The sequence below is a fragment of the Triticum urartu genome, chromosome 3A (assembly GCF_056163025.1).
Source record: "Triticum urartu cultivar PI428250 chromosome 3A, HENAU_Tu73, whole genome shotgun sequence".
NCBI lineage: Eukaryota > Viridiplantae > Streptophyta > Magnoliopsida > Poales > Poaceae > Triticum > Triticum urartu.
This window is the reverse complement of record NC_141875.1, coordinates 132069847-132091085: the sequence shown is the minus strand read 5'-3', so window position 1 is coordinate 132091085 and position 21239 is coordinate 132069847. Positions and strand designations below refer to the sequence as shown.

At 47.6% G+C, this 21239-nt stretch overlaps 1 pseudogene; it reads left to right on the top strand.

Annotated features, from left to right (window-relative positions):
• Nucleotides 1-13270: 13270 nt before the first annotated feature.
• Nucleotides 13271-20744, top strand: LOC147978927 (uncharacterized; annotated as a pseudogene).
• Nucleotides 20745-21239: the final 495 nt, after the last annotated feature.

The following is a 21239-nucleotide window of genomic DNA, read 5'->3' as shown; positions in this document are numbered from 1 at the left end:
CTTGCCTTCAATCATAAGAGCATGATCTACCAACTCCTGGTAGTTGTTGAAGGTGGCTACCATCAACTGCATGCTCAACTCATCATTCAGTCCTTCCAGAAATTTCTCCTGCTTAGCTGCATCCTTAGCAACGTCATCTGGGGCATAACGTGCTAGCTTACTAAATTCCTCCACATACTGGCCAACTGTCCGTCCTCCTTGGCGCAAGTTGCGAAAGTCACGCTTCTTCATGGCCATAGCTCCTGCTGAAACATGTGCAGTTCGAAAAGCCTGCTGAAACTGGTCCCATGTGACAGTGTCGACTGGGAAAGTGGCGGTGAAATTCTCCCACCATGATGCTACGGGTCCTTCTAGCTGATGTGCGGCAAACTTCACCTTCTCCGCATCTGTGCATCCTGCTGTGGTCAACTCCCTAGCTGTCTTGCGGAGCCAATCATCTGCTACTATCGGCTCGGTGCTACTGGAAAACACCGGCGGATTCAACCTAAGAAAACGGGCTAAGTGGTCAACAGGTGGTGGTGGGTTGTTGTTGTTGTTCCCCTGATTCTTATTCTGGACTAGCAACTGCATCAATGTGTTCTGCTGCTGGATCAACTGGGTGAGCTCCGGTGGAAAGGTAAATCCGGGGTCACGTCTCGGAGGCATCTGAGGGTTTAGAAAAGATGAGATATAAGAATAGAGGGGGTCTAAAGAGAAAACACTACCCATATGCACATGAGGCAAAAGCAAACAATTCACTTCAATCAATCAAACAAGGGCATACAATCGATCTATCTATCGCAAAAGTGCTTGGACTACTATATTTACATGGTGGACTACTACTACTACTGATGAGGTGGTCTACTAGAAATATTCTTCGGTTGCAGACTCCATGATGTCTGCTCCAGCTTCATCAACATAGTCATCATCGCTACTATCTGGTTCCGAGTCGGTGCCGTCGATGATGATGTAGTCTTCCGGGCTAATCTCCTTGGGTTCTTCGTCTTCCTCTACTGGCGTAGGGCCTCCCATAAATATTCCAATCTTCTTGATCGAGTCGTCATTCTTCTCCACCAATACTTCAATTTCCTCTTCATAATCTTCACGTGTAGCCTTGAGTTGTTCCTCCAGTTCCTTGATTCTAGTCTTAGCCTTCTTCAGATCTATCATGTCGGCGCACATCTGGTTCTCTTGTCGTCGAATGTGCTGGTTTAACTCCTGGATAAAAGCTGTGATTGATCTATCCTTCCTGGTGCTGATCATCTCCCAGTGTACATCTCGGCGCCCACAAATCTGGTAGATAGTATCATTGAGATCCTTGCGGTAGACTTCTCGAATGCGTCCCATGGTGATGTGAGCTGCCATGCTCTTTGCTAGACTCCAAGTTGGTGCATCAAAAGAAAACTCTATGGGCTCAGTGACTGGCATGAACGTCCTTCCTGGAACTTGTACTTGAATCATCCAGTGCTCTTCTTCAGGTAAAGTGGCATTGTAGGTTCCCTTGAAGCTTGGTACTCCTATGTTCAGGTATCTAGTGACTTCCTTCAAGTGACATCCAAAGGGTGTATCCTCATCCGGTTGTGTGAACTTGTTCCTTGCATCTGCCATCCTAAAGAGTAGAAAAGATGAGAGGTCAGAAGAGAAGAGAGTGAATAGTGATCTAGGTCTTTAGCTTAGTGGTCGTGTCCTACAGTCAGCGTGTGCTCTGATACCATCTCTGTAGCGACCAGACCTCAAACGGTCTGATCTCTGTGCTCCGGTGTCATCCCTGGATCAGTAATGCTGACACCACACAGTACTCGGAGGATTTATAGCAGAGTAGCAATCACACACTTATTACATCGAGTGTCTCAAAAGAGAACTTATTACAATAAATATGGCTTAAGGCCATCTAATAACGATAACAGCGGAAGGCTTGGAAGATAAGTGAGTCCATCAACTCCAACGGCATCACTGAGTATAGAACCATGACCTAAAACTTCTTAATCATCGTCTGAAAAGTCTGCAACATTAACGTTGCAGCCCGAAAATGGGTCAGCACATGGAATATGCTGGCAAGGTACGCATAGAGAGTAATGGAATGAAATAGCTATACTATGTGCATATTTGGCTGGTGGAAAGCTCTATGGTTATAGTTTTGCGTAAAGCCAATTTTTCCCTACTTCAAAGGAATAAATTTATTTAACTATCATGGTGGTTGTTAAACATTGAGAATGGTTGACAGCATTCTCAATCCCTATTAAGCATCATCATTAAACATAACCCAACAAAATTAATTTAGAGTAACATGTTGATATTCACATGATAATCCAAGTACTAGATACTCAAGACGTCCATAACCAGGGACACGGCTAACCATGATTAGTTCGTTACACTCTGCAGAGGTTTGCGCACTTTTCCCCACAAGACTCGATTGCCTCCGTTTGGTTTCTCGCACTACAAGGTGTTTGAGAAGATGGATGACCGAGACATAGTCTTTCAGAAGCGCTAGCACCTTACGATCGGGTAGACCGTTCCACCTACATCCCCTACATCTGCTAGTCTACCACTGTAAGAGTTCGCAGGACTTAGTCAACTATGCTAGAGCTCATAATAGCTTGTGGCTGCACACGGAAGTTTCTAGTATGAATAGTCTCATGATCCCTTTGAGCCTGGGTGGCGGTCCAAAAGAAAACAGGCAAGTCCTGGAATACCCAGGTGCCTCAATCCACCCAGATGTGTGTTTAAGTTGCCACCTTAGATAAACCATTAATTAACAATCTCACATCTGTCATGGATATCACTCACCCAATCCACGTCTACTAGCATAGCTTGGCATAATAAGAAAACGTAGACGTAACTCCCAAAGGTTTGATAATAACAGGTATAGGTACTACCTCATCTACTTCCCATCCCACAATTTAATTAGATCCTAATCATGCAATGTGTGAGGTTTGATCTAATGCAATAAAACTGGGTAGTAGAAAAGGTATGATCAAAGTGTTACTTGCCTTGCTGATGATCCGGGAAACTAACGATTCGAAGTAACAAGCGGCGCACTCCGGGTATTCTATCACAGACAAACAAACAAGCATACAATAAGTACTCATCTAATGCACAGGTAAAACTCAAATAAGAGATCTAACCAGAAGGTTCAACTTAAGAACTCAGGTTGGCAAGAAGAATCAAATAGAACGAAGCAACGAAAGTCAAACGACGAAAGAAAACAACTTCGTTCTAGTAATCTGGATCTAAGGCAAATTTTACAGTATCAAAATCTTATTTAAGTTGGTTAAACGGATAGAGGGTTTCGAGACGAAACTCTAGGCGCTCGAATCGCCTGATTCCGATAAACGAGCGAAAAGTTATACTAAAACGAAAATCGGATCAGGAATCGCGATCAGAAAAATCACGGATTTAATCCGAGAAAAAGAAAAACGACGAACGCTCGCTAGAACGAACGAACGGACGAATGCTCGCTATTTAAATAAACCGGAAAAACCGATTTATTAAAAAAATCGAATCTAAATAAACCCGATGAAAACCGATCTATTTGTAGAAAAAAAAACGTCGGCACAGAAGTCTAGGCGGCAGCGAACCTCGGCGGCGGCGGCGTTCGGCAACGGCGGCGCGGGGCGGCGCGGTGGCGGGCGGCGGCGGCGGCGGCGGTGGGATCGGGTGGCGGCTAGGGTTGGGGCTGGGGCGGCTAGGGTTCCCCGGGGCTGGGCCTCGGCTTATAAAGGCCCCCTCGGGCCGGAGTCCAAGTCGGACACGGCCTGTAGGTCGGTTCGTTTTTTTTTTAATTATTCCGCTCGGAAGAAAATTAAAAATAAATACTAAATGGACTCCAAAAATTCCGAAATAAATTTTCACGGGCTTCTAAAATCAAGCCGCACAAGTTGAACATTTATTTGGGACCTAAATGCAATTTTGAAAAACGCACATTTTTCCTAAATTCAAATAAAACACCGAAAAACTCCGAAATAAAATCTTATTTGATTTTATTATTAAATCCTCAATATTTCTTTATTTTGGGAAAGCCATTTTATTCCCTCTCTCATATTTTTGTAATAGAAATAATTAATGATAAAATATATAAAATCAAATGATCTTATTCTCAAAATTTGAGAGAACTCAAATATGAAAATAGCGAAATCCCGAACTCTCTCCGTGGGTCATTGAGTTGCGTAGAATTTCTAGGATCCACCAAAATGCAAAATAAAATATGGTATGCATTGATGATCTAATGTATAACATTCCAAATTGAAAATTTGGGATGTTACATTGGCGATACGAATATGTGGATCTCCTACCATTGTACCCGACTTTGTAACCCTAACCCTCTCTGGTGTCTATATAAACCGGAGGGTTTTAGTCCGTAGGACAACATACACAACAACAATCATAGCATAGGCTAGCTTCTAGGGTTTAGCCTCTCCGATCTCGTGGTAGATCTACTCTTGTATTACCCATATCATCAATATTAATCAAGCAGGACGTAGGGTTTTACCTCTATCCAGAGGGCCCGAACCTGGGTAAAACTTCGTGTCCCTTGCCTCCTGTTACCATCCGGCCTAGACGCACAGTTCGGGAACCCCTACCCGAGATCCGCCGGTTTTGACACCGACATTGGTGCTTTCACTGAGAGTTCCTCTGTGTCGTCGCCGCCAGGCTCGATGGCTCCTACGATCATCAATAGTGATGCAGTCCAGGGTGAGACCTTCCTCCCCGGACAGATCTTCGTCTTCGGCGGCTTCGCACTGCGGGCCAATTCACTTGGCTGTCTGGAGCAGATCGAAAGCTACGCCCCTGGCCGTCAGGTCAGATTTGGAAGTTTAAACTACACGGCTGACATCCGCGGGGACTTGATCTTCGACGGATTCGAGCCACTGCCGAGCACACCACACTGCCGCCGAACAGTGCCCTGGAGGCCACACCCGCATCAGCTTCGACCCTTAATTCGGAGCCAACTGCGCCGATCGAGGATGAGCGGTTGGATGCCACCTCGGGGGCTGCGGTCCCAACGGCGATGGAGCCGAACACCAGCCCCGCACTCTGTGAAACTCGTGACTCCAAGGAGCCGGACTCCTCTCCGGACTCCGAACCCTCTGCGCCCCTGCCGATCGAGTCTTATTGGGCGCCGATCATGGAGTTTACTACCGCGGACATCTTTTAGCACTCGCCTTTCGGCGATATTCTGAAGACACTGAAGTCTCTCTCTTTATCAGGAGAGCTCTGGCCGGACTACAATCAGCAAGGTTGGGGTACGAACGATGAAGAAATTCAAAGCCCACCCACCACCCACTTTGTAGCCACTGTCGACGACTTAACTGACATGCTCGACTTCGACTCCAAAGACATCGACGGTATGGACGCCGATGAAGGAGATGATGAAGAACCAGCGCCTACTAGGCCCTGGAAAGCCACCTCGTCATATGACACATACATGGTGGACACCCCAAAAGAAGGAGATGGCGATGGAACAGCAGAGGATGACCCCTCCAAGAAACAGCCTAAGCGGCAGCGTCAGCGGCGCCGCTCAAAATCCGGCCAAAACAAATACGGTGATTCCAGCACGGGAGATAATAACACACCGGAAAGTGCCGAAGAAAATCCCCTCCAGCAAGATTTAGCACAGGAGGATGGAGAAACCAGCCCTCATGAGAGAGCGGCAGACAGAGAGGTCGAGGACGGTAATTATATGCCTCCCTCCGAAGACGAGGCAAGCCTCGATGACGACGAATTCGTCGTGCCAGAGGATCCCGTCGAGCAAGAGCGTTTTCAACGCAGGCTTATGGCCACGGTAAGAAGCCTCAAGAAAAAATAGCAACAGCTTAGAGCTGATCAAGATTTGCTAGTCGACAGATGGACTGAAGTCCTTGCGGCCGAAGAGCATAAACTCGAATGCCCCTCCAAGAGCTACCCAAAGCGCAGGTTGCTACCCCGATTAGAGGAGGAAGCACTTGATGCGGCCGACCGGCCAACCCATGGTCGTGACAGAGAGGCCTCTCGGCCCTCCACTCAAGCCGCACCCCGTACCAAGGCATTGGAATATGCGCCAGACTAATGAGATATGTTGGAGGACAAGGCAAGGCAAACAAGATCGATTTATAGATCGCGGGGGCGCCCCACGACGCGAGACGATTACCGTCACGCCGGCCACAAATTCGGCAGGGCCGAATACAGTAGACAAAGCTCATTGGAGCTACGTCATGATATAGCCCAGTACAGAGGCACTGCACACCCACTATGCTTCACACACGAAATAATGGATTATCGAATCCCGGAGGGTTTCAAACCCGTAAACATCGAATCATATGATGGCACAACAGATCCTGCGGTATGGATCGAGGATTATCTCCTTCATATCCACATGGCCCGCGGCGATGATTTCCACGCCATCAAATACCTCCCACTCAAGCTTAAAGGACCAGCCCGGCATTGGCTTAACAGCTTGCCAACAGGATCAATCAGTTGTTGGGAGGAACTGGAAGCCGCATTCCTCGACAATTTCCAGGGAACTTATGTGCGACCCCCAGACGCTGATGACCTAAGTCACGTAATTCAGCAGCCAGAGGAATCGGCCAGGCAATTCTGGACACGGTTCCTAACAAAGAAAAATCAAATAGTCGACTGTCCGGACGCTGAGGCCCTAGCAGCCTTCAAGCACAATATCCTTGACGAGTGGCTGGCCTGGCACCTTGGACAAGAAAAGCCGAAATCTATGGCAGCACTCACGACACTCCTGACCCGCTTTTGCGCGGGAGAAGACAGCTGGCTTGCTCGTAGCAACAATATGACCAAGAACCCTGGTAATTCGGACACCAGGGACACTGGTGGAAGGTCACGTCGCAACAAGCAGAAGCGCCGCATTAACGGCGACAATGCTGAGGATACGGCAGTTAATGCCGGATTCAGAGGCTCTAAATCCGGTCAGCGGAAAAAGCCATTCAAAAGGAATCCTAGGGGCCTGTCCAGTTTGGACCGAATACTCGACCGCTTGTGCCAGATACATGGTACCCCCGAAAAGCCGACCAATCACACCAACAGGGATTGTTGGGTGTTCAAGCAGGCAGGCATGTTAAACGCCGAAAATGAAGACAAGGGGCTGCATAGCGATGACGACGAGGAGCCCCGGCTACCGAACTACAATGGACAGAAGGGTTTTCCCCCACAAGTGCAGACGGTGAACATGATATATGCAACCCACGTCCCCAAAAGGGAGCGGAAGCGTGCGTTAAGGGATGTATACGTGGTAGAGCCAGTCGCCCCAAAGTTCAACCCATGGTCCTCCTGCCCGATCACCTTTGATCGAAGGGAACATCCCACTAGCATTGGTTCTAGACCCAATTATTGACGGATTTCATCTCACTAGAGTCCTTATGGACGGCGGCAGCAGCCTGAACCTGCTTTACCAGGATACAGTGCGGAAAATGGGCATAGATCCCTTGAGGATTAAGCCCACCAAAACGACCTTTAAAGGCGTTATACCAGGTGTAGAGGCCAACTGTACAGGCTCAGTCACACTTGAAGTGGTGTTCGGATATCCAGATAATTTCTGAAGCGAGGAGTTAATCTTCGACATAGTCCCGCTCCGCAGTGGTTATCACGCACTGCTCGGGCAAACCACATTCGCCAAGTTCAATGCGGTACCGCACTACGCATACCTTAAGCTCAAGATGCCAGGCCCTCGAGGAGTAATTACGGTCAATGGAAACACCAAACGCTCCCTCCGAATGGAGGAGCACACGGCGGCCCTTGCAGCGGAAGTACAAAGCAGCCTCTCCAGGCAGTTCTCCTGCCTAGCCACTAAAAGACCGGACACCGTCAAGCGCGCCCGGAGTAACCTACAACAAGACCTCCTGGCACGATCCGAGCAGGCGTAGCAATGCGGCCCCAACCCCAACCCTCGCAAAAAGGCGACGCCAGTACTTCGCATACATAACTACGCTCTAGAGATACCATGGGTACAGGGGGAGGGGCACCATCACGGCATGCCCGAAACACGGCTTAAAACGTACCAGGGGCTGCCGATTTTTTAATTTTCTCTTACTTTCAGGACTCCATCCTTCGGAAGGCCTGTTCGGCAGTTCAATTGCCGCATAAATGATGCAAGAACCAGGGAAGCAGACAAGCCACGCCGCATTACGGAACTCCCAGGTGGTCTCTATCACGAGCAATATACCTGTTCCGCATACTATTCCGCAGCTTGCCCCTGGAACGGACATGTTAACTAGTCCAACCTTTCACATATCGCATTATTTGTATCGTTCTGCTTTGATCGCAGCCCTTCTTAATAAACAATGCATAGCTTTCGTCTATTTTTGCATTACCTTTTTTCTTTATATATGTTCCTTAACGACATGTTGCACCCGTACACGCTGGTACGGCCAAAATACGCCAGGGGCTTTAGTACCTCTCAATATGGTGTGAGAAGTCCGAACACTTTAACAAGTGCGGCACCCCGAACTTATAGCATTATATGCATCGGCTCCGAATCATGTCTTGGGTCAATGGTTGGGTTTGCCCGGCTCCTATGTTTTGGTGCCTTACGTTCCGCTATATCGGCTAAGGTAGCACTAGGAGAACCACTGCGATTGTGCCCCAGTTGAGCTGGGTCGAGCACCTCAGTGGAGAAAGCTAAAAATGACTGTTGTGATGAAGCGAGAGCTGGTCGCTATTCGAGAGGTTTTTCGAGTCCCTAAAGACTTATGCCGCTTAGGGCAAGGAGCCGGCTCTGTCCGGCCAAGGCGTGGATAGCGCCCCGAACTCGGTCTTCCGAATACCAGGGGCTTCGCCGAAATTTAAAATTATAGAATTCTATGGCTAAGTGAGAGTGTTCACGCATTATAGTATGATTGCCTTGTTCGTTGGGCTGAGCGCCTCCCTCAAAGGACCCAAACATGGGAAAAAGAGTGCTCAGGTTTATCCCCGAACACCCCAGCACTAGCGGCACGGGGGCAGAAGCCGACGACTTGCCATCTCTCAGAATTAATAAACAGCCGCACAGAAGGTAATATTTTAAATTCAAACAGTATTGCTTAGCGCATATGAACAAGACAAAACGAGCAAGTTTCACTCAAAAATTACATCCCTAGAACATTCATCCGCCACAAGGCAGGCACCCTTCAGAACATCCTTATAATAATTCTCGGGCTTGCGATGCTCTTTCCCCGGCGGTGGCCCGTCCTTCACAAGCTTCTTAGCATCCAGCTTGCCCCAGTGCACCTTAGCACGGGCAAGGGCCCTACGGGCACCTTCAATGCAGACGGAGCGCTTGATGACTTCGAGCCTTGGACATACCTCCACCAGCCCAAAATAGCTCCCAGGCAGAGCCCCTCCAGGCCACAGCCGAACTATGAGGCCCTTCATGGCCTGTTCGGCGGCCTTGTGGAGCCCGACCAGTTGCTTCAGCTGGTCGCTCAGGGGCACGGGGTGTCCGGCCTCAGCATACTGAGACCAGAACACCTTCTCTGTCGAGCTGCCCTCCTCAGCTCGATAGAATGCCCGCGGCATCAGACACACTCTGGGGAAGATCTGCGAACGCTCCTGGAGAGCTCCGGATTCGGGTAAGTAACAAGTAACTCACGTTTATGTGTTTGCTTTGCATAAAGAATGCCTTACCCGCTGCTATCTTCTTCACCTCATCCAACTCCTGGAGGGTCTTCTGGGATTCGACCTTGGCAGACTTGGCATTTTCAATAGCCACCGCGAGCTCGGACGCTCGCGTCTTTGAGTCAAGATCCAAGCTCTCATGTTTTTCCATGAGAGCCTGGAGCTCTTGCCGTACCTTTCCAACCTCGGCCTCATACTTCTCCCGCTCGATGCGCTCCGTGGCCGCCTTCTTCTCGGCCTCGACCAGCGCTTGCTTAAGGGTTGCCACCTCAGACGTGGCCCCTACAATAGCCATGATAATCCTGTCATCTTTTGTAATTGCACCTTTTTATATATATTTAAACAAGGTATTTCTTACCTTCATTGTCCTCGAGCTGCTTCTTGGCACGACCGAGCTCTTGCTTGGACCGCTCAAGGTTCTGCTTTAGCGTGTCCACTTCCGCAGTCAGTGCGGCGGACGCAAGCAAAGAAGCCTGCATACGCATATGGACTCATTTTTGTTAGACCCCTACGGATTTTATTTGATCCTCTATTCGGCTTTTCTTCCGGAACGCCAAACAGAGCATCAGGGGCTACTGTCGATGCGGTAATATTATTTACACATTCTTTACTTACCTCAAAGCCTATTAAAAGGCTAGTACAAGCTTCAGTCAGTCCGCTCTTGGAGGACTGAACCTTCTGGACCACCGCACTCATAATGGTGCGGTGCCCCTCGTCGATGGAGGCGCCTTGGAGCGCCTCCAACAGATTGTCCGGCGCCTCCGGTTGGACGGGGGTCACCGGCACGGTGGGCTCGCTCCCCTTGGAAGGAGGTCCCCCGCCGGACTCTGGAACCTTTGAAGGTTCCGGAGCAGTGTCCGGCCTAGAGCCGGACTTGGAGCCCTGGGGGGTTTCATCCCCTTTACTCCTGGAGTCCGGGAGGTCGCCTTGCGGCGCCTCCAGGACCACCTCCTCCCGGCTTGGAACCTGTTGGGACAACACTTCGGTGTCCTCCGTAGGGCGGGGGGAGGAAGCCGTCAGAAGCGAGTTCACATCCGACGAGTCCAATGAACCGCTCGACGACGCGTCGAGCTGGTCTTTGGGTGGGCTGCATAAACATATTCGACATAAGGGAAAGCTGTGCAATAAACGAATACTATGAATTACTCTGGTATCCGGATACTTACGATTTTGCCAGGGGTTGGCCCTAGGCAGCCACTCCTCTCCGCCGTCGTTGGCGTCGATGGAGTAGTCCGGAGGAAGGGTTTTCCCCTTCTTGGACCCTCCGGCCTCCCTAGAGAGGGCGGCCTTCCTTTTCTTCTCTCCTACCGCTGGAGGGGGAGAGGTCTCTTCTTCTTCCTCCTCGTCTTCACAGGAGGAATGCGCCTCGGAAGCGTCGGATGATGGATCCGACACCTCCTGGCGCCGGGCACTCTTTCGAGTCCCCGTGGCCTTTTTCGCGGCCTTCTTCTCCGGCACCACATAGGGTGCCGGAACCAGCAGCTTCGCCAAGCGAGCGTCCCTGGGCCTTCGGGCAAAGGAGCCGCACAGTTGATCTGTCCGGACATCACCTGTCAATCCTGTCAAAGGTAAGGGAGCTTAGATCCCGCATCGAGTCAAACTATGAAAAACTGATACCCTGTAAAAGGAAAAAACAGCTTACTGCAAGTGCGTGACGCTGCGCACTGAATCCGCGATCCTCGATAGCGGATGCGGGAGCCTCGGCGCCCTTGAAAAGCACCTTCCAGGCATCTTCGTACGTCATGTCGAAGAGCTTGCTCAGAGTTTGGTGCCACGCCGGGTCGAACTCCCACGGGTTGAAAGCCCGTTGTTGACACGGGAGGATCAAGTGGACGAGCATAACCTGGACTACGTTGATAAGTTTGAGCTTCTTGTCCACCAGGGTTTGGACGCATGTTTGTAGTCCAGTCAGCTCTCCTTTTTTACCCCACGACAGGCCCGTCTCCTTCCAGGAGGTGAGCCGCGTAGGGGGTCCGGATCGAAACTCGGGGGGTGCGACCCATTCGGCGTCGCGCGGCTCGGTGATGTAAAACCACCCCGATTGCCACCCCTTCAGGGTCTCCACAAAGGAGCCCTCGAGCCATAGGACGTTGGCCATCTTGCCCACCATTGCGCCTCCTCACTCCGCCTGGTTGCCGTGCACCACCTTCGGCTTGACATTGAAAGTCTTGAGCCATAGGCCGAAATGGGGGCAGATGCGGAGGAAAGCCTCGCACATGACGATAAACGCCGAGATGTTGAGGACAAAGTTCGGGGCCAGATCGTGGAAATCTAGGCCGTAGTAGAACATGAGCCCTCGCACAAATGGGTGAAGAGGGAAGCCCAGTCCGTGGAGGAAATGGGGGAGGAACACCACCCTCTCATGGGGCCTAGGGGTGGGGATGAGCTGCCCCTTTTTGGGAAGACGTTACGCGATGTCGTTAGACAGGTATCCGGCCTTCCTCAGCTTTTTGATGTGTCCCTCCATGATGGAGGAGACCATCCACTTGCCTCCCGCTCCGGACATGGCTGGAGAAGGTTGAGGTGGGGAGTGCAGACTTGGGGGCTGGAGCTCAAGTGCGCAAGAATGGATAGGCAAAGGAGGAAGAAGGCGTAGGTGAAAAGGTGGATCCTTATCCCCTTATATGGGTGGACGCAACTACATGTCCCCACCAGCCTGGTAAAACTCGCTTTATCTCCAAACGCCGTAATCAATGGCGCGGTTGGGTTACCCATGCCCGTATTGATGAGAATCCCGGGATAAGGGGACACGATCTCTTCTTTAACAAGACATGCCAAGGAAACCGCCTCGCATGATGCGCTGAGGTGGGATAATGAAACGACTCGGATAAAGGCTTGGCCATGGTGTGTCACGCTACGGAATATGTCAGCAGATTAGATTGGTGTAAATATTATTCTCTCTATGGCAGTATGTGGAAACTTATTTTGCAGAGCCGGACACTATCTTTGTGTTCAAAATCTTCTATGAAGTACTTGGAGGAGGAACCCGCCTTGCAATGCCGAAGACAATCTGCGCGCCGGACTTGTCGTCATTGAAGCCTGATTCAGGGGCTACTGAGGGAGTCCTGGATTAGGGGGTGTTCGGATAGCCGGACTATACCTTCAGCTGGACTCTTGGACTATGAAGATACAAGATTGAAGACTTCGTCCCGTGTCCGGAAGGGACTTTCCTTGGCGTGGAAGGCAAGCTTGGCGATACGGATATGTAGATCTCCTACCATTGTAACCGACTTTGTAACCCTAACCCTCTCTGGTGTCTATATAAACTGGAGGGTTTTAGTCCGTAGGACAACATACACAACAACAATCATACCGTAGGCTAGCTTCTAGGGTTTAGCCTCTCCAATCTTGTGGTAGATCTACTCTTGTATTACCCATATCATCAATATTAATCAAGCAGGACGTAGGGTTTTACCTCCATCGAGAGGGCCCGAACGTGGGTAAAACTTCGTGTCCCTTGCCTCCTGTTACCATCCGGCCTAGACGCACAGTTCGGGACCCCCTACCCGAGATCCGCCGGTTTTGACACCGACAGCTCCCGTTGTGTCGAATCTATAAATTTGGGTTGAATACTCTACCCTCTAAAACTGTTGCGATCCCCTATACTTGTGGGTTATCAAGACTATTTTCTGGCGCCATTGCTGGGGATCATAGCTCTATTCTTTGAGTCACTTCGGATTTATATCTGCTTATCATTATGAAGAACTTGAAAGATCAAAGAAACAAGATTTTTCCCTCAACTGCGAGGGGAGGTAAGGAACTGCCATGTAGCTCTGCACTTGATTCACCTTCTATTTTGAGTAAGCTTGCGACACCTAAACCTGCTTCTGCTATTAATTCTGATATGTCACATGTTATTGATGATGCCACTTCTGCTATGCATGATACTTATGATGAAACTACTTCTATGCTTGATACTACTGTGCCACTAGGTGAATTTCTTGATGAACAACTTGCTAGGGCTAGAGAGAATGAAAATATTGAAACTGATAATATTAATGAAAGTGATGATGAAAATTCTCCCCCTAGATATGAATTGCCTGTTGTTCCTGAGGGTTATGTTATGGATGAAGAAACTACTAGAGATTTTCTTGCTTGCAATGATAGGAGTGATCTTAAGAAACTATTAGCTAAGCTGAAACAAAAATCTCTAAATGCTAGAATGAAATATGATCCTGCTTATGCTACTTCACCTATATTTGTTACTGATAAGGATTATGAATTCTCTGTTGATCCTGAGTTAATTACTTTGGTTGAGTCTGATCCTTTCTATGTCTATGAATCTGAAACTGTTGTGGCACATCTTACTAAATTAAATGATATAGCTACCATGTTCACTAATGATGAGAAAACTCGCTACTATTATATCCTTAATTTATTTTTGTTCTCATTAAAGGGTGATGCTAAAACATGGTTTAATTATCTTGATCCTAGTTGTGTGCCTAGTCTCCAGGACATGATTTATTACTTTTCTGCTAAATATTTCCACGCTCATAAGAAACAAGCTTCTTTAAGGGAAATATATAATTTTGTGCAAATTGAAGAAGAGAGTCTCCCACAAGCTTGGGGGAGGATTCTCTAATTACTTAATGATTTTCCTGATGATCCTCTGAAGAAAAATGAAATACTTGATATCTTTTATAATGGACTAACTGATGCTTCCAGAGATTACCTGGATAGTTGTGCTGGTTGTGTTTTCAGGGAAAGAATTGTTGATCAACCTAAAATTCTATTGAATAATATGCTGACTAATGAAAATAATTGGACACTTCCTGCACCAACACCTAAGCCAACTCCAAAGAAAAGGGGTATTCTATTTCTCAGTCCTGAAGATATGCAAGAAGCAAAGAAATCTATGAAAGAAAAGGGTATTAAAGCTGAACATGTTAAGAATTTACCTCCTATTGAAGAAATACATGGTCTTAATTTTCCGCCTGTTGAAGAAATACATGGTCTTGATAACTCGACACAGGTAGTAAAGGTAAATTCTCTCTATACATTTTATGAACGTGATATTCCTCGTTATAAGTCTGCTAGCCAATGCTTAGATGAGTTTGATAATTTTATTGTTAAACAAGAAAACTTCAATGGTTATGTTGGTAGACAATTGAAACATAATGCTTATATGATTGAAAACTTGAGTGATTATATGGCTAATGTTAAGGGTGAACTTAAACTTATTAGTAAACATGCTTCTATGGTTACCGCTCAAGTAGAACAAGTACTTAAAGCTCAGAATGATTTGCTTGATGAATTGAATAGTAAAAACAATGACTTTGCTGTTAGAGTTGACACTAGAGGAGGTAAAGTGACTCAGGAACCTTTGTATCCTGAGGGCCATCCTAAGAGAGTTGAGAAAGATTTTTAGAGAACTAATGTAGATGCACCTAGTCCTTCTAAAAGGAAGAGAAAGAAAAATGATAGGACTTTGCATGCTTCTAGTGAACCTGTTGTAGACAAACCTAAGAATCCTAATGATATTTCTATTTCTGATGTAGAAACACAACCTGGTAATGAACATGAACCTAGTGATATTGTTAATGATAATGTTCCTGTTCATGCTCAACCTAGTAATGACAATGATGTAGAGATTGAACCTGCTGTTGATCTTGATAACCCACAATCAAAGAATCAATGTTATGATAAGAGAGACTTCGTTGCTAGGAAGCATGGTAAAGAAAGAGAACCATGGGTTCAGAAACCCATGCCGTTTCCTCCTAAACCATCCAAGAAAAAGGATGATGAGGATATTGAGCGCTTTGCTGAAATGATTAGACCTATCTTTTTGCATATGCATTTGACTGATATGCTTAAAATGAATCCTTATGCTAAGTATATGATGGGTATTGTTACAAATAAGAGGAAGATACCGGAAGCTGAAATTTCCACCATGCTTGCTAATTATACTTTTAACGGTGGAATACTACAGAAACTTGGAGATCCAGGAGTACCAACTATACCATGCTCCATTAAAAGAAACTATGTTAAAACTGCTTTATGTGATCTTGGAGCTGGTGTTAGTGTTATGCCTCTCTCTTTATATCGTAGACTTGATTTGAATAAGTTGACACCTACTGAAATATCTTTGCAAATGGATAATAAATCAACTGCTATACCTGTCGGTATTTGTGAGGATGTGCCTGTTTTTGTTGCAAACGTTACTATTTAAACGGACTTTGTTATTCTTGATATTCCCGAGGACGATAGTATGTATATTATTCTTGGAAGACCCTTTTTGAATACTGCAGGGGCTGTTATTGATTACACCAAAGGCAGTGTCACTTTTCATGTTAATGGTAATGAGCATACGGTACACTTTCTGAAGAAACAACCTCAAGTCCACAGTATCAATTCTATTGGAAAAATTTCAACTATTACTATAGGAGATTTTGAATTTCCACTTCCTACTGTCAAGAAAAAATATGATATTCTTATTGTTGGGGACATGCATATCCCTATTGAGGTAATCTAGTGTTACTCCAAAATTCTCCGGTTCCATGTTATTCGGAATGAGTTTGTTAACAAGACTTGATCAACCTTCTTAGTGGATTCCTTTTGATGAGCATGAGATGGATGAATTTAGAAAACACAACTCTCTGTACCCTCTTTTTACTTTCTGTTATTTATATTAAATAAAGAAAAAAATAGTATTTTCTGTCTGTTTTCTGAATTATCCATGCAATAAAAAATACCCCAAAAATAAAAGTTTTCCAAATGACCTGAAATTTAAATATGATTTTTTCTAGAATATTTGAGAATATCTGGCACTGAGAACACAATAGGGGGAGCAAGCACCTGGCCACAAGGGTCCAGGGCGCGCCCCCTGCCTCGTGGGCCCACGGTAGGTCCCCTCCACTTATTCCAGCTACCACACACTCCTTCTTCCTCCCAAAAAAAATCACCAACCAGCTCAAACTCGAGTTCTAGCTCATCTTGCTATCATTTTCGATATGCTAGCTCAAAGCTCTATTCACAAAACTGCTTTGGGGGATTGTTCTTTGGCATGTGACTCCTCCAATGGTCCAATTAGTTTTTGTTCTAGTGCTTTATTTATTGCAATTTTTTGCTGCTTAGGTGACCCTATTCTTCAGCTTGCATGTCAAATTTATATGGTCAAAAGTAGTTTTAATGCATGATATATCGTCTAGGCACTTGTGGGAGTAGTTGCTATCAATTTTGTTGAGCTTGGTTTACTTTTATTTTGAAGTTACTAAAAATTTCAGATATTTTTAGAAAAAGATAAAGAGATTTTTGAGGGGTTCATCGAGCCGAAGCTCGAAGGATAAGCAAAGTGAGGAGGATAAGAGGCCCTAATATAATCTCCCTCGCACCGCGGAAGTTCAGTCGTGTGAATGGCCTTGCGATAATTTCTTGAGATTAGCCGGGATTTATGATGATTTTTATGAGTTGGCTGAGAATGCAGGCCTCACCGCCTTCATCCACGACCAACGCGAACAGTATCTCTTACTCACCAATATCTTTGTGCAAAACATTCATTTCAATGCTAGGAGCTCACCACCTTCGGGGGAATTTTATTTATATGATGAGCATAAGGAGATGTCACTTCGTTACTTTTGTCGGATTTGTTTGATCGCTTTTGAGGGCAGTGTAGCGGAACCGGATCGTGACGATGTGGAAGGGTTTATTGATACAATTGTTGTAGGGGAAACGAGGAAAGTTTCTGATGCAAGAATCACTAGCATACATTTTCCTGTTTTACGTTACTTTGCAATATTTGCTAGTAGATGCTTAAGTGGCCGCAAAAACTATGGCAACCTTAGTGCCCCTGATATTGTTATTTTGTGCCATGCTTTGTTTTGTGATGACACATTTAGTATGGGCGCTATTTTTGCAAAGCGGTTGAACCTTAACCATACTAAGGGCCCCATCTTGGTAGGTATCTTTGCCTCGCGCCTCGCTGCACACTTTAACATACCTATTAGGCATTATGAGAAGGAAGAGAAGTTGCTGCCTCCTGTTTTTCTAGACTATAAGAGTATGGTAGAACATGATTTTATCGTTAAGAATAAGGAAAAGATGCTCAAGTACAAGATGATATTTGATAAAAATCACCCTAAGAATATTACTTTACCTACTCCTTCCTTGTTTGACTTATCTGCAGGCAAGTACCTTGTTCCGCCGGAGGCCATTCACGCCTACTGAAACCCCACACCAGCTACAGAGCCAGAGCCGGAACCACAATTAGATCCTCACCGGTAGTCTGTTTATCAGGGGAATCCGGAAGAGATCGCCAACCAGTGGCACCAGGGGGATCCTTCTCAGTACGACCCCAGTTACAACTTTGGATATCCACCAGGCCAGCCGTGGCCATAGACCAACTTAGGCTAAAAGGCTATGCTTGGGGGAGTACGTATTTCTCACCGACATTACATTCATGTTCACACACTCATGCTAGTTGTCGGTGCTCATACTTTTTCATTGTATCATCCATGCTAGTTTACTTCCTTTCTTGCTTTTTTCTTGTGTGTTTGATAAACCTTAATAAAAACAAAAAAATAGTTGTAGCTTTTAGCTAGTTTACTTTCCATGCCTGTAGTAATAGTAATTAAAAAGAAAACCCAAAAACATTTCTCGTTCTTCTTCTGCTTGTTGGGAGCTTTCCCGTGTAAATAATTTTATTTCTTTCTTGTTCTTTGGCGGTTGAGAGGATAAGACCATGATTAAAATGTTGAGTGGCTCTCATATGCATTATTGTTGATCTAACAAAGAGCACATATTACCTTGTCTTCTCTCTTGAATTGAATGCTTGCAGATTCCAGCTTAGTCCAATGCACGTACACTATTATTATTATCCACACTATTCGGTCATGCAAGTGAAAGGCAAGAATGATGATTATATGATGAACTTATTGAGATGAGAAAAGCTGGTATGAACTCGACCTCTCTTGTTTTTGTAAATATCATTAGTTCATCATGCCTGATTCAGCCTATTATGAATAAACATGTTTGCAATGACAATTAGAGATTGTAGTTGCTTATGCCATGCTTAATTAGCTAGGAGTTTATAATGGTTTACCTTGCGTGCCAACATGTTATTAAAATGGTTGTGATGTGGTATGATAGGGTGGTATCCTCTTTTGAATGATTCGAGTGGCTTGACTTGGCACATGTTCACACATGTAGTTGAAACAAAATCAACATAGCCTCTACGATATTTATGTTCATGGTGCATTATATCCTACTCATGCTTGCATTCGGTGTTGATTAATTTTAATGGATGTTCATGACTATTGTCGCTCTCTAGATGGTTGCTTCCCAGTCTTTTTCTAGCCTTCACTTGTACTAAGCGGGAATATTGCTTGTGTATCCAGTTCCATAAACCCCAAAGTTATTCCATATGAGTCCACCATACCTACCTATACACAGTGTCTACCTGCCGTTCCAAGTAAATTTGTATGTGCCAAACTCTAAACCTTCAAATAAACATTCTGTTTTGTATGCTCGAATAGCTCATGTATCAACTAGGGTTGTCTGTATCTTCCATGCTAGGCGGGTTATTCTCAAGAGGAGTGGACTCCGCTCCTCGCTCACGAGAACATGGCTGGTCACGGGGATTCCCAGTCTGTCGGGGTTCCGGCAAACCCTTAAGGTTCGAACACTGGGGTGCGCGCAAAGTCTTTCCCTCCTACCGATCTACGCTCTAGCTCACTAAGATCTTGCGGACGAACTCGATGAACTCATAACACAGAAAGACACGGGGTTTATACTGGTTTGGGCCACCGCTGTGGTGTAATACCCTACTCTAGTGTGGTGGTGGTGGATTGCCTCTTGGGATGATGATGAACAGTACAAGGGAAGAAAAGCTAAGATGAGATGATATCCCCCTTACTATGGTGGTGGCTAGTCCTATTTATAGAAGCCATTGTCCTCTTCCCAAATATTGAGCGGGAAGGGAGCCAACAATGGCAGGATAATTTGAAGGGGGACAACTAGTACAATCTTTCCTGACAAAAGGTAGTCTATGCCTGTGAAAGGCTCTGGGGTGACGCCGTCTTGGGCTCCACGATGACCTCCATCTTGTCGTCCTTCTGATCTTGATCTTGTTGCACCAAAATCGTAACCTTTGCCTGAGGCCTCGGTACTCCACGGCTGCGCTTGCCTCCTTTGCACCAAAGGGGAAACAAGGACGCTTCGCGCGCTGGCGCCCGCCTGGCACCCGCTTGGTGTCGATCGTCATGGCTCACGTCACGAGAGCCTCATGAGATTCGCCTCGCCTTGATATCTCGGCCCCTCGCGAGCCTGCATGGCTAGGCCACTCCAGAGGAGGTCTTGCGTCGTCCGCCTCGCGAGGCTTGGCCCCTGGCGAGGGTCTTGGGTGCCCTGTTGGTGAAGATGGGCCGTACGGCCTGCTGCTTGGCCATGCCGTGGGCCGCAGGCAAGCAAGTCTGGGACCCCCGTTCCCAGAACGCCGACAGTAGCCCCCGGGCCCAAAGTGCGCTCGGGCTTGGATTCGTGGCGAAGTCAAGGGTCAAGTTCGGAGCACCGCGGGACCCAAAAGCATGCGGCCTCGGTTGACGCGTGGCGGTTGATTGGACGTGGGCGTCTCCGCTTCCCTATGCTGCCTCGGCAATTGCACGACTTGACAAGTCCCTGTGACATGCAAGGGAAACCATCATTACCTGCGATCGTGGGAGGTGCCGGTTGGCCTTCTTCCGCTATAAATGGAGAGGGGGGCAGAGCCCCCGTCGCCCATCTCCTCCTCGATTGCTTGCTTCTTCCTCCTTGCTCTACTTCTTACTCGAATGACGCCTATCAGAAGGTTCTCCACCGAAGAGAAGGGGAAAGCCCCTCGGGATGTCCCGGAGCCAATCCCGCCGAAGAAGAGGGCGATGCAGGTGGTGACGAGGCCTTGGTGCGAGCGGCCTCCACCGGGGTACCCGCTACCCCTGTACGCCCAAGCCGAGGGCTCGGGAGGATGAAGTGACGAGCAGCGCCGCCCACGGTGCATCCAGGGTCGCCGCGCCACGGCAATGCGTGTCGTCCACACTGCAGACTCCTCGCGCGAGTTGGTGCTGTGGGCGCCGATCCCTCCGAGCTCCTGGATCTGCTTCCCGCGGTTCTTCTCTGACGTGATGCCGCCGATGGGGCCTCTCGAGCTCCGGCTGCAGCACGCCGACTGCAGCGCTCTGGGAGACTGGAGCGGAGATTGAAGCGTTCCCCACCGGCAAGATCTTCATGACCCGCGACTGGGGGGAGATCGCATGGGTCTGCCGTGCGAGGGGCACCCTCGTGATCCACTTGGAGTACGACGGCGCCTCCACGCGCTTCTTTAGGGTCTTCGACGCCGAGAGCCGTCGCCTGGAGTGCTGCTCCGGAGAAGAGCGCGAGGCCGATGCGCGCTCCGCTCGCGACCACTCCAGCAGCAGCAGCAGCCCTTGGGAGTCCAGCAACTCTCTTGAGCTGTACGAGACTCCGGAGACGAGCGACGACAGCTACGTGCCCCCGAGCTCTCGCCGCGCTCAGAGCAGGGCTGCGGCGTCCAGCCGCTGCCACCGCTGATCTGGATGGGGTTGGCGCCGGCCTCCTGTGGCCCACTATTGATGATGGCGTCCGCCACGGAAGGATGTATATAGGATTCCACTTAGCATCAGCTTTTTTTCCTACGAAGAATCATGAATCACCCCGTGGGGGCATGTAAGGATCTG